This window comes from Tamandua tetradactyla, chromosome 15 (assembly GCF_023851605.1).
Source record: "Tamandua tetradactyla isolate mTamTet1 chromosome 15, mTamTet1.pri, whole genome shotgun sequence".
Classification (NCBI taxonomy): domain Eukaryota; kingdom Metazoa; phylum Chordata; class Mammalia; order Pilosa; family Myrmecophagidae; genus Tamandua; species Tamandua tetradactyla.
Genome location: NC_135341.1, coordinates 25,073,550 through 25,093,116, shown reverse-complemented (window position 1 = coordinate 25,093,116; position 19,567 = coordinate 25,073,550). Strand labels below are relative to the sequence as shown.

The 19,567-nt window shown below is 39.5% G+C and overlaps 1 protein-coding gene across 7 annotated transcripts in view; it reads right to left on the bottom strand.

The window, feature by feature from the left end:
• Positions 1–3,153: 3,153 nt before the first annotated feature.
• The window catches only part of FHIT (fragile histidine triad diadenosine triphosphatase), a 1,619,043-nt gene continuing 1,602,629 nt past the window's right edge, over positions 3,154–19,567 (bottom strand). For all 7 annotated transcript variants that reach the window (XM_077128814.1, XM_077128815.1, XM_077128813.1 and 4 more), the window contains one exon: positions 3,154–3,450. The gene's annotated coding sequence lies outside the window, so the exon portion shown is untranslated. The remainder of the gene's footprint in view (positions 3,451–19,567) is intronic.

Here is a 19,567-nt window from a genome sequence, read left to right as displayed (position 1 = left end):
CCAACCATACCATAGGGGCCACCTCACTTCTGGCTGCTGAGCTCATAGCTTTAAGCTCTACACATGCATCAAGTGTTTTCAGGACTTAAATGAACTACATAGATATGACTATACTTGAGGTTGGCAGCAGTTGTTTTTCCAAGTAGGCCTGAACCATTTGCAATCCCTATAACTAAGTAATTGCATATGAATTGTTTTGTTATTTTATTTCTAGGACAGGTAATCATTAACCCTTTGGGTTAATGCCTTAGAATCTTTGCCTTTGAATCATAGTACCATTTTTAATAACGTCCTTCTTAAATATTATTAAGTTACAAATTGCCTTTAGTTGCCTTAATTTTTATGATGAAAGGGATGATTTCACCTCTAGAATTTTGGGACAATCCCTGCCTTGTGTTAACTTTCCTTTCCTCTTTCTCTTTAACCAAAAATAAGATGGACTAACCCACCAACCCAATAGACAGTGGGGGAGAGAAATCAGGAATGGTATTTATTATGTTTGCTGAGAGTCCCTGGTTACCAATTCTTTTCCAAAGAGCATGGGTTTTTGCTCGGCAGACCTGAGTTCCAATCCCAAATCCACCTACCAGCACTGTGATCTTAGTAAATCACTAATCTTTCTGTCCTTAAACTCCCATAGACATTGTAAGGGATCTTATGAGAATTAAATAAAATAGCATTTCAATATGTATCCACAGTAAATATACAACATAAAGTTCACTTCCTTCTCTCATCAGGTATATTCAACAGATAACCACTAGAAGAAGTAAGTATGTGCCCAGACCATAGAAAAGGATGAATGAGTTAATTTCTCTGCTCAGTGAGACACATAGCTCCTTCTCAAACCCTGAAAGAATTAGAGGGTTTGAAAAGTATGCTATAAATTTGGGTAAGTTATGATGAAGAAAATTATGGGGGAAAGGTCCTCTCAAGATCCTTGCCAAAGAATGGAATATCATTCTTGGTCACCATTTAGATTTTGATTGTGGGTCTAACAATAAAAAAAAGGAAAGAGTCTAGAATTAAAAAAAATCAGGACCTGATGATAAACAGGGCGCCTTCCTTCCAAATATCGTCAATATAGGCTGATGGCTGCCATGCTGTTTTTGTCTGACACCCCACATTACCAGTTATCCATTGTTAACCACAAAATTAATAACTCTCCAGCCCATGTGCAAAAATGAAACGACTAATGGGTATTTGTGTCCAGGTTGAAATCAGAGAGAAAAAGAAGGCTCCTACCAGGGGCATTGTTCTGATAATCACTTTCTCCATTGCCTTTTGTATTTTCCATGCAGACCAGAGCCACTTGAGTGAAATCACCTTGAGGAAGCGGAGTAGTAGTTGCTTTTTTCCATGTTGATATCACTAGGCTTTGGTGGTGCTTAAAACATCCCCTGAAAGGTATTATAAATGGTCCTTCCTACTTACGCATGGGCTTACAGGGCTGACATGGAACTAGAGCTTCAGGGCTGGTCTTCTGAACCCACAGCCTTCGATCCATACCCGAGTCATGGGAAGAAACCGAAAGAAGGAACTCCATGGATGGACAGGCAGAAATGGGTTTTAATTGTATTTGCAAGGTGGAAAACAAACTTAAAACTGTAGGTAGATTTGTGATAATGATGCAGCTAACTGTTTTGTCTGTGGCCAAGCATTCTTCACTTCTTTGGCTCAAAGCCACTGAGTAAAATATGAATTAAGCACCAAAGCAGGGGCTGGACATTCTTTTTGACATTTCCCAGTAAAATCTGAGGCAGGATCAGTGTCTAACCTGCAGGGGATAAGAAATGTTATTTTTAGGGGGCTTCTCTGCATCACAAATCAGCATCTTTTGAGTTGGCCAAAGATCAACATTACTTGCTATGTTCCCTCTCTGACGTTTTTTTGTCTTGAGCATATGCTGTTCAGATTGCAGTTTCTTTGACCTTCAGCTAAGAAACAGGCATTTCAGACTAGATTTGGAAACAAGAGGGCTTCCCAGTCCCAAGAAGGCAGCTGCCAATGCCAATGAATAGAGGTTTGGCAAAGACATATAAGATTTTAAATAAGATGTCTTTGAGTCATACCCAGTCTACCAATTTATCCTGGATGAGAAATAGTCAAAGGTCAAATGCCACATGTAGTGGGTTGAAGTGTGGGTCAAAAAAAGATACATCCACATCAAATACCTGGAACTGTGAAAATTACCTTATTTGGAGAAAGGATCTTTGCAGATGTAATTATGCTAAGGACCTTGGGAGGAAGAGACCATACCAGATTATCAATAGCAAGTGTCCTTATAAGAGAAACACAGAGGGATGACAGAAAACAGAACAGGAAGAGGCAATGTGAAGGTGGAGGCAGAGACTGGAGTGATACAACTATAAGCCAAGGAACATCAAGGATTGCCAGCAGCCACCAGAAACTAGGAGAGAAGCATGGAATAGATTCTTCCCCCAAGCCTCTGGAGGGAGAAAAGTCCTGCCAGATTTCAGACTTCTGGCCTCCAGAGCTGGGAGGGATTGCATTTCTGCTGTTTCAAGCTGACAGCTTATGGTAATTTGTTACAGCAATCATAGAAAACTAATGTACCCTATGTTGGTGATGGTGTTGGATCCTGGAGTAGCCAATAAGCCAAAAGGGAGTCTCAAAGAGGCTTCTTTATGAAAAAGAAAAATCCTGTGTTTCTTTGTGGCAGTACTATTGATGTGTTTTATTTCTGTGTATATACTCTAATCTTCCTACTATTAATTTTTCAGAGTAAAGCACGGGCCCATTTCTGCCAACCCTCTTAAGGAAACTATTACAGGCATGGGGTGTGCTTCCTAAACCAAGATTAGGAGCTTTTCCATTTCCTTTCCTCACATTCCTATCATTGAAACAGTCCATCCCACTGTCAGATCACTATATTATGCATTTATACGTTTTCTGAAGCTAATGTTGCTACCTTAAGTCCTTTGAACCCTGTTGCCCTGCCCCCATTGCAGAAGGAGAAAATAACTGAGAAGAGGTTGTACATTTCTTGTTCTATTACCTTACCTACCAAAATGGAAGCTCTTTGGTTCATATGAAATACGATAATTTTAAGAGATCAGCTTCCACAGTCGTGCCTTTCAGAGAGCCCAAAGTATCAATTTTTTAGTTAGCAAACACATGAGATAAATATTTTAACTACTATTTTATTTCTATCCAGGCCAAGGGGCAATTTAGAAAAGGTTTTATTCTAAGTACATAGACAAGAAAGTGTAGAAGGGCTGCCGGTGCTGTTGTTTTGAGGCTAGCCTGTCAGTCATCCTGATTGAAACATAACCCCGATGGCTTCCACAAGTGTAATAAAATGCTTTGCAAAAGGTTGCAGAATTGTAGGATGCAATAAAGTCTGCTTAGCTTCATTTCCAATGCTGCAGAGTCTTAGAGAACGAGGCCCATTTCCTTATGCCGTGGGATTTGTTCAATTTACTTCCGTGCCTGGAAATGATGGAACATAAAAATAGACATTTGGTTAGAACCAATAACATTTTTGAATCAGAGTAATAAACAAAATGTAAGTTTGTTTATTGTTAATCTGTTAGATGGCCATTAACATTTTACAAGAGGCTATGTGGATCCGAGCAGATTATGTGAAGTGGATGGGTTTCAGATCTGCTGAGGCCTGCCCTTCCTGGATTTCCATGGCTTCTGCCCTCACCCCAGAGGTCAGCTGTGTGTTCATCTAAGAATCTATTTTATGGACACAAAGCTTATGTGAAAATGAAACTATTTCATACCTTTATTAAGGCATTAATTAGTAAGGAAGAATGGGTTCCCAAACCTAGTCATTATCTGAATTACCTGGTGAGCTTGTTATAAAAATCCTGATTCCTGGTCTCTGCTTCCAAATTCTGACTGAGGCTTGGAGAGAGGCCCAGGAAGTAGTGATTTTAACAAGCTCTCCATGTGAATCTGATGTGCCCATTTAGGGAATTACTAAACTGATGCATGCCAACCAGTCAGCTTTACTTCAAGGCCAAGCTACCCTAAGGATTTGGGCCAGACCTAAAACAAATAATTTGCACTTATAAAATAGGGAATGGGGGAAGGAGTCCCTCAATCTTATTAGGGAAAAACATAAGTAAATTCCATGGTAACATAGCAGTCCAAGTCAAACCCAGGAGAACATGAAAATGTATCTCATACCTCTGATACCTCACCAGACCCCAAAGGAGAGCATTATGCAGCCTTAATTACTGGGAACAGTAAAATGGGGTGTGGTCAGGGACTGGACTACCTAAGGCTACTAGCTTGGAGGATGTTGAAAAAGTCAGAGAGTTACAGGAAAGAGAAAATTAAGCAAATGAGGAGATGGAGAAAAGATGAGAGTTTAATGGATTAGATTTTGTAAAAGTTGGGAATGGTTGAAAGGAAGGGCTCCAGGAGATGTTTGGGGGCAGCTACCCTGGGTTGATATATTAAGGGGGTGATTTTGAAAAAATATTATTGTAACGCACAAGTACAATTCTTGTTGGGTGTTTTTAAGAGATTTCAGTAAAGACTTAAATTGCTTTTTGCTCTTTTTTTTTTTTTTTTTTTTTTTTGCTATTTCTGGCTTTGAGTACAGCACTGAAAAATGTGCACTGGTGAGGTTTGAAGATCCGGCTTTCTGCTAGTTTCAAGTGTGTGGTTCAAGGATATTCATAGTATGGGCCCATCCAATACCACCTGGGTACAGACACACCAGCATACATTTCAGCCTCTGGTACATGGAGAAAGTTTTTAGCAAAGTATCACTACGCTTTTTCTGAAAATTAGTGACAGAGAGCAAAGGGCAGAGCACAGCTTTGGAATTACCTCTGGTCCCTTCTGAGATGTAGAACATAGAAGCTGAATCATTTCTGCTTCTAATCTTGTGTCTGAGCTCAGGATTCTCCTCTACTCCCCCAGGTTCACCAATATCAGTAAGTGAGGGGCAGAGAGTGGTGTATATGTGCTAATTTGCTCTACCCCCAACCCCCTAAGAAGGGATCCTGTCTCATTCCTGTATGACATCAAAATCATCCCTTCCACACCCAGCACCACCCACTTTGCCTGGAGATACAGGTCATCTCCTGATCATTCATCATTGCCCTTGTCCTTGAACAGTTATTGACTTTGAGTCAAAGACACCTGTGCAGGCCTGAAAATGGATGTGCCCTTTCTTTTCCTACGCCTCGCCTGTCTAGGGCAGATTTATGTCCTAGGAGAAATTTCCCTTGGTTTTATTTTTGGCCTTTTGAACATAGTGGCCCGGTGTTATTTCCTACACGCACCCTTCTTGCCACCAGCCCTGAAGTTTCTGAAGCTCTGCGGATGCCTCTATTGATACTTGCCAAGTCTTTTCTGTCAGTTAACTTATGATGCTTCTCCAGCTCATTTCTCACACAGCTTTGGCATCCAAATGCTCTCCTTGACTTCTTAAGGCTCTGCCTTCAGCTGTATCTTTTCCCCAACTAGCCTGAAGCTTGTGGGAAGGGAGCCTAACTTTCGTGGCAGAGCACAGGAGCACAGTGGGTGAACTTATCGGGCTTGAGAAGAGAGGATTTGAGAGAGAAGTTCAGCCTTCTCACTTACTAACTATGGCTCGCTAGGCGATGTGAATACTTTGTTGGGCTGGTGGGGAGAAATGGATGGGTTGATACACGCAAAACACTTAGAACAGTGCCTAGCACATTATAAGTTCTCACAAAACAATACCCTCTTTTGTTATTATTATCATTTATTCTTTGCATTATGTTGACAGTCTGAAATGATCGGGCAACAAAGAGCCACGAAACTCAGTACTTAGCTATGCAGTAAGAGATTCAATTTCATTATCGCAAGGACTGAATCTGGGCAATGTCCTTCCCATCTTCTAGCTGGATTTCATATACAATGTGCCCTTCCTCAGATCTCTAGTTTTGTGCCATATGAACTTTAGCCTAGACAATGGTGCTGTTCAATGTTATATGGGCATATCAAAAAATGTACTAATTGAAGTATAAGTAAGGTTCTGAGAAGGGTGCAAAGTGGTGAGTGATTCCATTCTCAAGGTGCTTCCAACCTCATGATACACATAGGGTTGGTCAAGGCAGTAGATAACCCAGTGTCAGATCAACAGTCCAGAGAATGTGGGCTTTTGGAGTTCAGAGAATAGAGATAGCAGGAACCCAGACTGTTCAAAATTGAGCCCCATGAACATTTGCTTATTTCTATGTTCCTAATAAGCAGAGTGGCAGATGAACTGACACTCCCCCCCACCACCCTCAGCCCCCTACAAGGGTATGCCTGAGCAGCAATAGGGAGCATTGTGATGCTCTGTGTTAGTTAGATTCAGTTGTCAACTTGGCCAGGTGAGCATACCTAGTTTTGTTGCTGCGGACTTAAGCCAATGGTACGTGAACCTCATCTGTTGCTAATTACATCTGCAGTCAGCTAGGAGGTGTGTCTGCTGCAATGAGTGAGGTTTGACTTAATTGCTGATGCTTAAATGAGAGACCGCAATGTAGCACAGCTAAGCAGCTCAGCATTCCTCATCTCAGCACTAGCAGCTCAGCCCAGACCTTTGGAGATGCAGAAAGAAGTCACCCCAGGGAAAGTTGTTGGAACCCAGGGGCCTGGAGAGAAGACCAGCAGAGACCATCCTGTGCCTTCCACGTAAGAAAGAACCTCAGTGGAAAGTTAGCTGCCTTTCCTCTGAAGAACCAACAAAATAAATCCCCTTATTAAAAGCCAATCCATAAAAAAAAAAAAAAAAGCCAATCCATCTCTGGTGTGTTGCATTCCGGCAGCTAGCAAACTAGAACATGCTCACTACCAGGGGTTTGTTGTACAGATTAGAAAATGAAAGCAGAGGGAAACTCTGCTGCTCTGAACAATAGAAGAGATTTTTTGGAGAGGGAAGTTTGAATTCAATATGAAAATAACAATGTCTGATAGAGACAGTTTAAGTAAATTTTGAGTAAGTTTTGCTGTGTTTTGTGGGCTGTGACCTTCTCAACTATTGCTCCCTGAAACCTTCAGTTTGACTTGGAGGTTGGATTTGTGTTATATTGACACAATTTAGTGGGTACAGGGTGAAAGCAAAGGAGCCACAGGGCTGCCAGCTACACCCAGGGTACAGACTGAATGATCCTTAAATGTGCAGGCATTGTAATACTCAGTAATATTTTTCTCCATGAAATAATTTGGTGGGGTCCCCTGTTTTCACAGATCCAACCAACTTCTGTATGCATTCAAGGCAAGATTGCTGATAGATCCAGAACAGGGCTCTTTTGGCTTTGGAACTAAGAAAAATAGATCAATGTCTCTTTCTTCTGCAGATGAAACTGGAGAAGAGAATCTAATATGATGAGTGTAATGGAAGGTTTTGAACTAGAAAACTCAACAGGCCAGAGGGAGGCAGATCTTTTCCCCACAGAGGGGAGTCATTGAATGTGATGTTGAAGAGCTCCAAGCTTCAAGCCTGTCTCCCCCTTAATCCATTTCCAAAGTATGCTTGCCACATATGCTCCAAATGTTCCAAAGAGATTCAGATACTAGAGACATGTTGCAATTGCTTTCAGATGCAGATATTCAACTTCTGCTAAGGATGTCTGTCTTCTGTACTCTTAGCAGAACTCCACAAACAGGGCAACTGTTGAACTTCAAGCGTAGTCCTCCTTGCAGGTAAGGATTAATAAAATGGCCTAATTTGTACATATACCAGACTTGCCCCTTGAAAACAAAGGAACTGCTCTCAGCAACAAAAGATAGCCCTGAAGCACTACTGTAAAACTCATTCATAACAGCTCTCTTCTTTTAAAACCAACTCTCCTTGGTTCCTAGCAGGCTACAGATAGAGACAGAGGCAGTCGTGGAAAATCATTCTGCTCACACCAAAAATAAGGTGAGCAATTTTCTAAGGGCAGGCACCCCTGACCTCTGTTTTCAGCTTTTTTCTTAATAAACTGGTCTCAGAAATTGGACCACAAAAGCTGCTGGTGGCAATCTCTTACAGTAAGAGGGTAAAGGAGAAGCTGAGGGAGAAATGGCAGGGATCAGGGAACCTCACTGATTAGTATATCTGTGGCAATGCAATTATCCTTCCATCTCGAGACCCCAGCACAGCAACCAGAAACCCCACCGTGTGAGGACAGACCAATTTCCAAGCAAGTTTTCTAACTCAAAAGAATTCCTCAGTAGCATGTTGCATGCACTTATTAATAACACAACTTCTGGTTCTGAGAGAGTGTAAACTTCCCGTTAAACAGGGCTCCTTTCCCAATCCTCTGGGGTTGCCTCCTTCAGGGCACAAGGCAGTTCTGGGCACGTAGTGTCACCCCTCACAGGAACTCTGTTCTGCAGCAAGGTTGAGGCTCATGCTGCAGCTGTCATTTATGAAGTGACCATAAGCTCAGCATTGTCAGTTTCCTCTTGAAAGGGATAAATCAAACACTAAGAACTGCAAACGCTCAAGAAAGATGATCCCAAAGCTAGTAACTGTGAGTGATTTGGCATCTCTTGCATCTGACAGAGTCCTGGTAAATGAGTCTGGATGCTTGGAGGCTTGTGGGTGGGGGTTAGGAGGCAGAATGACGCAAACCCACCCCTGGAAAATCCGTGCTACTTGAGTATTTTCTCATTGCCCATTTGCAGCCAGCAAGGTTTCCATCTTCCATAATCACTCTCCTTCACATCCTACTCCCTGCGTTTGTATGGAGCAAAGACTCTCCTTACAAAGCTTTCTCCTTCTGATGAAGCTTATGAAGAACAGTCTTTATTTGTCTCTAAATCTTCTGCTGATATTACTTTTCTCTGTGACTCCGTTGAAATGAAAAAGGATTACTGTATATTTACTCTCACTTTTCATGAGAGAAACTAATTTTGAGAAAGTCCCTCCTGTGTGAAACATTTTCCCTTCCTTCAAACCCTCCAAAGGGCCAAAGGAAAAACTAAAAGGCATGCATGCTTTGTCATTTACTTTCTCTGACAGCTTCTTCTTATCATGTTTTTGAGGGTGACCTTCCTCCAATATACTCCTTGCTTGGAAGTTGTGTGCTGTTCTAATAGAATTTTCGCGTCAAGCATGGAGCAGACTACCCTCGATAATTAACGGCTCTGAGAGTTTGCTGAGTGTGTTATTTAATTAATGGCACTTGTGTCTGGAGTGTGTACAAGTCTATAGTTGAATTAAAAGGTGTATTTGCTGAGGGATTATAGGCAAATACTCAAGAATTGTCACATTGAGGATTTGTAGGGGTTCAGCACATTTAACAGCCTAATGGGGTTAATGTATATTTTTGTCTTCTCTGCTATTTCAAATGTACTGAAGTTGATGTAACTCTCTACTTTTTGCCTAGTATGTGAGCTCAGATTACAATCCAAAAAATCCTTCAACTAATGTTCAAAAGTCCATTTACCTGAAGGAAATCCTTTTTCAAAACCAAATGGAATCTTTAATTCCATATTTGATAATGAAACTAATGGACAAAAAAAGTGATGATGTAATTCACAAATAAGCTGACCTGAATTTTCCATTTCTACTTGGGCCAAAAAAACAAACAAGAAACAAGGATTGAAACTGGCAAGAAAATACAAGAAAGGTAGCTGATTGTTCAGTTCTGGTGACTTGAGAATTATTTTTTCCAAGATGTGGTCCCTGAGGATATGTAGAACCATAACAAGGTGGCCTGCAAGAAGGCTGAGAAGACTCGCCCCATTCTCCAAAGCCCAGCCAAATGGTCTGTGGGACAAGGACAAGAGCCAGGGACCTGTCCTCATCCCTCCTACTGGAACCCCCTACTCAAGTCAGACAGTAGAAACAGGGGCTCTGGCTCTAGGAGCTCAACTAGTAGAGCAAGGGCTGGATATTAGCCACACTCTTTCCTGGAATTTGGTCCTCTGAGCAGTATACAGACTGCACAACAAAATGTGGTGGCCCAGACTCAGTCTATTTTCAAATGTTAGGAAAGCTCCATTGTACTGCTGTTGACAACAATAATCTACCTATTTTACTAGACTATTTTGAATTTTGCAACTGATTTTTTTTTTTATCATAAAGACTAACAACATTCCCAACTGTTGGGCCTGTGACTTACTGAGTAATCTTGACAAGTGACTTGGCCTATCTGTGCCTCAGTTTCTCCCTACAAAATGGAAAAAAAAATTAGCATCTGCTCCCAGAGTTGTCATGAGGACTAAAGATGATTCAAGTAAGGCACTTAGCACAGTACCTGACCCCTAAAAAGGCCTAGCCTCGAAAGAAATGTCAGTTATTGTCACCTATCCACCCTCTCAGCAAGAATTTTGAGGGCCCACTATATGCCAGGAGCTGTTTTAAGTGCTGGAGATGTAACAAAAGAGACAATGTCCTTGCCCTTGGAAAACTTACGCCTAGTGGAGGATACAGATGAGAAAATTTATAATATAACGTCGGAAGACAGTGAGCATTATGAATAAAAATAAAGCAAGTAGGTGATAGAAGGAAATGGGGGCACCATTTCAGATTGGGGAGTTTGGGGAGGCCTTTTTGAGCAAGTGACATTGCAGTGAAACCCTGAATAGAGGGAGAGAGAGCATTCCAGGCAGAGGGGAACAAGAAGTGCAGAGGCCTGGAGGTGGAGGCATGTTTGATCCGATGCAGTAATGGCAAGGTAGGAGGGAGGCTGGAGTAGACTGAGTGCCAGGGAGAGACGTGGGGGTGGTAGACAGGATTTTATTTTAGTCTTTTTCGATGGTACACAGGGCCTTGTGCGATCAGAGCCCTGGCTGGCTCTCCAAAGTATGGAGGGGAAGGGCATGATCTTAAAAAGATCATAATCTTAACATATTTCCTAATTTAATGTGCTCATTCTCTTCTATGGCCTTACAAGTTTGAGGGTATGAATTTGTATTTTAAGAGTCACAGTCAACAGTTGCCACATGATATTCTTTCTGTTTAAAGGAATTATATTTCTAACTGCAGTAATATGAAATCTTCCCCAGAATAAGGGGAGAACTTAGGTTTCACTGAAAATGTATTCCTTTTATCTTTTGCACTACTTTTCATTCCCATTGAGTCTTATTCTTTTAAAGAGATTTAACAAATTATGACTAACTGCACACAAGATCTTAAGACCTTAAAAGAAAAAAACTGTCCCTCATAGATAACAGAACCTTAAGAGGAGAAGAATAAAACAAAACTTTGATAGAGGTGTCAAAGATAAATGCTAATTTATACATTAGGCATATTTCTTGTTGCAAACTGATAACTCTGGAATCTCTTGGAGATACCCAGAGACCAGATAAGAGAGTAGGCAGAATTCTAACAGCAGCCCAGAGCTTAGCAGTGCCAAGACTGGGTTTGCCTGTTAGAAATCTTCCCTTTCCTACAGATATGACTCTGGCTTATAATTTCTAAGTAAATATGTATAAATATTATTTTTGGAACAAAATCATGGGCTTTTATTCCTTCAAAGTAATACCACACCATCGGTTTGCAGCTCAAAATGTCAATAGTTCTAAAAATTTTTGTGGGTTTCATTGGAACAAGATGTGAAGCTTTAGCAGAGGAAAATTGGTAAGAACATCTAATTACATTGAAAGTCATTTTTGCCCGTTTTAAAGGAATGAAAATGATCTGCTGGCTTTTATAGGCCTTCTTTGACCTAAAGATATCTGCTGGCAGAAAGAAAATCCTCAATTTGGTTCTTTAAATGCTTTAATTAGTGTGTGATCTGTCATCTTATGCTCTGACTTGCACACTTTGAAAAATCGGTTAAATATGCATTAAATTGATTAGCTAATCCTAGACTATGTGGTGACTCTTGGAGGGCATGCAATTGTGTGTGTGGACATGGGGTGTTAGATGCAATTTACACCGAGTCCAATACTTTACGGTTGGATAAGGTAAAGAAATCAGTTTGATCACAGGGATGGTTAACATTGCAGCGCTGACTTGCACAGAACTGTTACATGCTGAATTCTTCTTGATTCAGTCTTGCTGCTTCAGATTCCCCTTCCTCTACTGTGCCTCCAACTGTGTTTGGCTGAAAGTGGGAGCTTAACAAATAGTTGGTGATTGAATTCTAGAACCTCAAGTTTAAAAAGGCAAACAGGCAAGCAGTCTATCTCTCCTATTGTATCTGGGACTCTTGATGGCAAGGAAGAGAACCCTCAAATCATATTAGCCTTTGGAGTAAAGGGACTTACTGACTTTTTAACTGTGATAGATGGGAATTGGTAGAGGAATTCAGATGGATGTCATCTCCTCTTTTTTCTTACTCTGGGACTTCTGCATCAGACTCCTTCAGATGATAAGGAGGGAGACTGCCAAGAGCCTCAAGTTTATATCCCCCTTGTCGAAAGCATCTCTCTCTATGTCCATGCACCACATTGCAGGGAAGAACTCTGATTGGCTGAGCTGGAGTCACATGTCCAGTATGGTGGCCCATGGATGCAACTGGTAGTTCCAGATTCAAATGTCTGCTACATGCCATCCTATTTATTGCTTGAATCTCTCAACAATCTTCTAAATGTTTCAAAATCCAAGACAATCTTCTAAGTGTTTTGAAATCCAAGAACTCATTGCAGACTCTTGGTGAAAAACCTCTTTTTCAAGAGGGAGCCCTAACTGAGAGATCTTGAATGGAGGCTTTGGAAGTGCTCACTGGTCCCAAGAATGCAATATCTACTGTTTCAGTTCAAGGTTGGTTAACTGTGATTCTCATCTGTTCATCTAATGCAGTTTTAGCCTTCAGGCAAATACAAGTCAGTAACTGATGTTATAGGGAAATTGGGGACTGCACTCTCTCTCCAGCAGGATGATTATAATAACTGAATGAATGACCTACACAAAGCATTCAACACAGGAATCACCAAGTGCTGGCTCTTACCTTAAAGTTAGTAAAGAAGCTCGAGTAAGCTATGTCTTAGGCTCCAGCTTCAATGCACGTTGTCTTCAGTTAGCTTGAACTTGAGCAAGAAAGAGTGTTTTTAATTAGGGACCTAGCAATTTTAGTGCAGAGTCAGACTGGATTTGAATATGACTTCTGAGTCTCCTATGTATGTCTTGGACATCTTTGGGCAAGTCCGATGTCTGCCCTAAGCCTCAGTTTCCTCATCTGAAAACAGGAACAATATTAAAGGGTTGCTGTGCTGTTTAAATTCTAGGAATTCTTAAAGTGCTTGATATAACCTGTCCATGATAAATTTCATTAAGTGGTGTCGTTAAGAATTATTAATAAAGCATCCCCCCTCTGTGATCATCATTAGTTCCTGAAATAATGATCTGGCTGGGCAGTGTGGCTTATTCAAGTCAGGGAAGATGCTGAGGATGTGCAAGCAGTATGTCTGTAAAGATTATATGCAACAACAACAACAAAAATTATACCCAGTGATTGCTCCTTTTTCTTTAAGCCTACAATGGAATAACTGAATACCCAGCCAGCAATTAAAGCCTGCATTAAGGTCAATCTGCTCCTTCCTTTTCTTTGTCCCTAATTTAAAATTTTTCATGTATCTAATTTATCTTTTGTTCTTTTTATGGAGAAACATAACATACAGAAAAGTGCAGAAGATATGAGTATGGCTTAAATAATTAATGTAAAGCAAACGTGTTACCACCACCTCTGGCAAGAAACAGTACATTGCTTACCCCTTTCTCCCCGCCCTACCCTGCATTCGCCTTCCCCATCACTATCTCCTCCCTCCTGATGTTTATGGTGCTTGCTTTCTTGTTTTCCCTTTTAATGTTACCACCTAAATGTAGGGATCCCTGAATACTATAATTTAGTTTTGCTTGTTTTTGAACTTTATGTGAATGCAATTACACAGTATGTATTCTTTTGTGTGTTTCTGTTGTACCCCATCCTTACAAACACTTAATATTGTCATTTTAGAAAATGACTATTGTGGTGGATGTTTAGTGGTGTTTCATTGTGTTTTTAATTGACATTTCCTTGATGACTAAAGATTACTGGTCTTTTCAATATCTATTTGTGTGTGTGTGAAGTGCTTATACGTATTTTCTATTGGGTTGCTGACTTTTTCTTATTGGTCTATACATTTGATTGTTTTTTAATATGTTCTGGATACTGGTCCTTTGTTGGTTATATACATGGCAAATATTTCTCCAACTCGGTGATTGATGTCTTTTGATGAAATAATGTCTAAATTTTAATGGAGCCGAACTTATCAGTCTTTCTCTTTATGACAGTACTTTTTGTGTCTTGTTTTAAAAAGTCTCTCCCTATAAATTGTGAAGATATTCTCCTATATTATCTTCTAAAAGCTTTATTTCTTTACACTTTACATTTGGAATTATTATCCACCTGGAATTGATTTTTGCATATGGTGTGAGGTTAGATCCAGTTTGATTAGTTTTCTTCATGGGTATTCAATCTTCCCTGAACTATTTATTGAAAAGATTTTCCTTTACTTTTACAGCTCTAAATTGTTACCATAAATTCATTTTTGTCATCAATCAAGAGTCCATACATGGACTGGATGTGTTACTGGGCTCTCTATTTTGTTCCATCAGTCTATTTATACTTGTTCCAATACCATGCTCTTTTAACTTTTGTAGCTTCATCGTAAGTCTTGATATCCAGTAGAGTAAGCCCTTCTATGCTTTTTCGTGTTGTTGTTCGAAGAGTTTCCTGGGCTACATTTCCATACGTATTTTGGAATCAGTGTGTAGATTTTTATGAGAAAACCTATGAGAATTTTTATTGGAATGACATTGACTCTAAAGACCAATTTGAGAAGTGCATCTTATAAAATGAAATCATTTGTCTCTCCATTTAATTTTTCTTTAATGCCTCTTAATAACATTTCACAGTTTCCTCCCTAGAAGCTTGCATATCTTTAGTTATTCCTAGGAATTTGATACCTGATGTTAATGTAAATGTAACTTTAAAATGTTTCATTTTCTGTCATAGATATTATTGAGAAATCCAAAGCTTTTATATATTGACCTTTTAATTCTACTGATTAATTCTAATTGTCAGTATATTCTTTTGGTTTTCCTGCACACATCACACTGTCTACAAACAATTGACAGTTTTATTTCTTCCTTTCTAATCTGTCTACCTTTTACCTATTGTTCTTGCCTTACACACTAGCTAGGACCTTGGGTACATTGTGAAACAGAAGTGCTGATAGTGAATAGTCTTATCTTAGTTCCTATCTCAGATGGATAATGTTCAACATTTCATCAAGTATAAATTCCCTTCCAACTTTGGTTTTCCTAGAGTTGTTGCTTTTATCACACTGAATATTGAATGCTATCAAATGATCATATCTACTCATATGGTCTCATCATTTTCTCCTTCACTGATCTGTGAAAAATATTTGATAGCCTCAAGTGAAGTCAGGTTTGCATTGGTTATAATGTATTATGTATGTATGTAAACATATATGTACACACATGTATGTATAGGTCTACACATACACAAAATATTAATATATATACACACACATATATACACCCACATTATACATCAATACACATATATACTCATATGTATATATACACACATATCCTCATACATATATATACACATAATACACATATCTGCATACATACATATATGCGTATACATACATAAACACATATAAAATACCTTTGCTAATATCCTATTTAGGTCTTTGGCATCGATGTTCCCATAATCTATTAGTCTGTATATTTGCTTTCTCCAATGTTTTTTGTCAGGTTCATTTTGCAAGATACCTCATATAATGAATTGGGAAGTATAAGAGTTCCCTTTTTTCCCTTTTCTCTGGTAAGATCTGGGTGAAATTGGACTTTTGTGTTTCTTAAATGTGTGGCAGATTTCACCTGTAAAACTACTTTGGAATTTTCTTCTACATCTTGTGGCAGTTTGGGTTAATTGTATTTTTCCAGAAACTTCTCTGTTTATATTTTCAAATTTATTGGCTCAAGTTGTTCATTATGTGCTCCTGTCCTTCATAATGACTGCAGTGTCTACAGGAATCCTTTTTGTTCCTAACATTGGTAACCTGTGCCTTCTCTCTTTTCAAAGACCCAACCTTTGGCTTCTTTGCTACTCTCCATTGCCTGTGTGTTTTCAATTTTTATTACCTTCTGATTTATTTTTAGTATCTCCTTTCTTTTAATTTTGTGATTCCTTTCTAAGCTCTCCAGAAATATGTTTCTGTGAATTACCTAGTAAGCATAACTAGTTTCATCCCACAAGTTTTAGTTACATTGAGTTCAGAAGAGTTTCTAATTTCTTCTTTAGAATTTCTTCTTTAGAATCTCTTCTTTAGAATTTCTTTAGTATGAGTTTGCTGGTGATGAATTCATTCGCTCAGCTTTTGTCTGAAAATGTGTTTATTTCACCTTCATTCTTGAAGAATTTGTTAATTGGGTATAGACATTTAGGTGGGAAGTTATTTTCTTTCAGCTCTTTAGAGATGTCATTCTATGGTCTTCTGATTTACATTGTGTTTTTTGTTGTTGTTGTTGTTGAGAAGTCTACTGTTGGTCTAAATTGTGTTCCTTTCAACGTAAGCTCTTATTGGCTTTCAAACCAGACAGCTTTCTCTTTCCCTTTTGTTTTCTGCAATCTTACCATGCTTACGTGGGTGTGGATTTTCCCCCTACCCTTTCTAGGTTTGGTATATTCTTGAATTTGTGGATTGGTGGCTTTTACCAGTTTTGAAAAATTCTAAGCCATTTTCTCTTTAAACACAACTTCCACCCAAACTCTGTTTTCTCCCCTTGTGGGATTGTGAATTAAAGTCTGCTAGATGATCTATGCCTTCTATCCTCTCCTCTGCTTTTCTCCACTGTTCTTTCATATCTTCATGGTTCATTCTGGGTATTTTCATATAACTTGTCCTTTGACTTTACCATGTCTCTCATTGGCTATGAAAAATGTGCTGTTAAATTCATGCATTTTGCTACTGTATTTTCCAGTTCTAGAGTTTCTAATTTTGTTCTTTTTCACATCATCTATGTCTTTTTTATAGATTTCATCTCTGCTGGAGGTTTTAAAAACCTTTTCTTTACAGTTATTTTATATCTTTGTCTGATAATTCCAATTTCTAGTACCTGTGAGTCTATTCTTATGTGTATTGACTTGTTTCCTCATATGCTATTCTAGTCTACCAAAGCTGCCAGAATGCAACACACCAGAGACGGATTGGTTTTCAGTAAAAGGGGGTTTATTTAGTTAATGTATAGATCTTCAGAGGAAAGGCAGCTAACTTTCAACTGAGGTTTTTTCTTACAATGGGAAGGCACAGGGCAATTTCTGCTGGCCTCCTCTCAAGCTTTGGGTTCCAACAAATTTCCCTGGGGTGATTCCTTTCTGTATCTCCAAAGGCCTGGGTTGAGCTGCGAGTTCTGGGATGAGGTATGCTGAGCTGCTTGGGCTGTGTTACGTTGAGCTCTCTCATTTAAGAACCAGCCAATTAAATCAAACATCTTTCATTGCAGCAGGCACCGACTGTGGATGTAATCATCAGCAGATGAGGTTCACATGCTCATGTCCACAGCACTAGAACTAGGCAACGTCACCTGGCCAAGTTGACACCTGAATCTAACTACCACATACGCCTTTGTGTGTTTGTGTAGGCGTGCACATGTATACTCAGCATTGTATTGGGGGAAAAATTGGTTTTAGAAGTCATTTAAGATCTTGGATAGTGTTATTTCTTGAAGAGAGGATTTTTCTTTGCTTTAGCCAAAAGTCTAATGGACTAGCAATTTGGGATCACCTTAATTCAATTTCCAGAACTTAGATTTTCTCAACTGCTCAGATGATTCAAGTTGGGTTGCAGTTGGTGCAAGGGCTGGTTTACATCTGGTTTACTGTTATTCCATAGTGTAACTCTCCCAAATCTTTTAATTCCCACACCAGAGTGGAGGTTTAACCAGGGACTTTACTGTGAGCAAAACTGACTGTTATTGCTCCAATTCAACCTTCCTCTCCGAGACTTGCAAAGGCTTCTAGTGGCAAAGCAGCACCAAATGCTAGCTTTATTTCTCTTTACTTCTGTCATCTCTTGGATCTTTACCTGTAATCCTTTGCTTACTTTGCTTTCCCTAACAGTTCTATTCTGTACAGCTGAACATTGGATTAGTCAGGGTCCTTTAGAGAAACAGAACCAACAGGAGATATGTCTATGTATGCATATTTATGAAAACATTAATAGATTTATTACAGGAATTGGCTCATACAACCATGAAGGTGGCAAGTCCAAATTCCTTAGGCCAGACCACAAGATGGGAACTCAGTGGTGATGTTGAATTCCCCAGGAGAAGCTACAAGTTATAGATATATAAATTCTTCTTTCTGACTCCTCAAATCCTCAGTTCTCCCTTTGAGGTTTCAACTGATAGGATAAGAGTTCTCTCACTGCTGAAGGCCTTCTCCTTTGTTGATGTTAAATGTAACCAGCCACAGAGACAATCAACTGGCTAATGATTTAAATCCATGAAATACCTTCACAGTAACAATCAGGCCGCTGCTTGCCTGACCAAACAACTAGAGACTATGACCCAGCCAAGTTGACACTTGAGATTAACACAAACACGGTGGGAGGTTTGATTCAAATTATTTGGTTTGTTAATAGTAGAAGTAGAAGTTCCTCTTTTTCTTTTCTTTTCGGTGGTCTGAAAACATCCTGATCTACAGTTTTATTGGTGAATTACTGTTTAAAGTACTTATGATCTGAACATCTCTATAATCTATTATTTTCTAAATATAATAGAAATCATAGGGAAAATAATCTACCTATTGGCATGGCTGTTTCCTATCCAGTTTTGTGTTAACCTTACAGTAACTCTAGGATATAAGTTAATGCGTTTCATCATCATAATTTAGAGATAAGGAAAGTGAGGTAAAAGAATTAAGTGATTTGTCCAAGATCAGCGAGCAGGTTCAATGTCAATTGGTAGTGGGCAGCCCAACCTAAATTATTAAATGATATTTCCCCTGAGAGTAAAAATCAAAATGGCAGACAATAAAGACATCATTCCTGAGAGACTAAGGAATGTCCTTCGATACTTTTGTTTGATGGCAAATATGCCTGGTGCTTAGGACAAGTGATTAAAAAAGTATACTTCTCCCTCTCTTTTATTAGAACATAATTTTTATGAAACCATAATGTTCACCTTAGCAGTGCTTTCTTTACAAAGCCCATTTTAGAAAGTCCTGTGTAAAGCTCAAGATAAGAAGCTGCTCCAGAGGAGGCAATGTCTGCTGCCTGACTTGTTCTCTTTGTTCTCGGTTGTTTACAGGGGGCATTAGTTGGGGGAGCAAGGCTTGCCCTGCAACAGGTGTACACATCGCTTAGGAAGACCCAAACGAGTCAGGGTTAGTCACCGGAGTTTGAAGAGGTCAGGGAGGAGGTGTCAGGCATTCAACCCCTCAAAGAATTGGGTACAAGAAAATGAAGGATTTTTACCAGCATGATTTCCCCACCACTCTCTACCCTGTATTTTAATGGCTCCTGTTCTCTCCAAAGAAGACATTGTGCCTCATTTCCCCTTGAAGGAGCATGCTTGGAGGCAGAAGAGAGAGCACAGTGCGTAGATCTGGGCTGGGATCTAATTTCACCAGTCACATTGTAGGGATAAGTGGTGATGTTTTAATTCTCTAGA